The sequence below is a fragment of the Bison bison genome, unplaced genomic scaffold (genome assembly GCF_000754665.1).
Source record: "Bison bison bison isolate TAMUID 2011002044 unplaced genomic scaffold, Bison_UMD1.0 scf7180017864295, whole genome shotgun sequence".
Classification (NCBI taxonomy): domain Eukaryota; kingdom Metazoa; phylum Chordata; class Mammalia; order Artiodactyla; family Bovidae; genus Bison; species Bison bison.
This window is the reverse complement of record NW_011494867.1, coordinates 779,042-779,464: the sequence shown is the minus strand read 5'-3', so window position 1 is coordinate 779,464 and position 423 is coordinate 779,042.

Here is a 423-nt window from a genome sequence, read left to right as displayed (position 1 = left end):
CGGGGGGGCGGCTACGCCCCCGCAAGGCTGGACTCCCCGCCCCCACTCTGGCCTGCAGCCCCCCACAGTATGGCCCGTGTTTGAAGCCTACTTAGAGCGGCACGTGTACCATATACTCCGCTGCCTGCACATAATAGGCTTGGCACCTGGTGGGCTTCTGCAGACGTTCCTGAAAACGAAGGGGCTCTTGAATCGCTTGGCATAATTTATTCCACACCTACTGAATCTCCTAGTTCATTCACTTCTTTAGTCATTAGTCAATTTCTTATATGCCAATGTTACAAATTAGAGTAACGCCCTCTTGATTTTCGCTATATCCTAGTCACTTGTCAGATCAGATCAGTCGCTCAGTCGTGTCCGACTCTTTGCGACCCCATGAATTGCAGCATGCCAGGCCTCCCTGTCCATCACCAACTCCCGGAG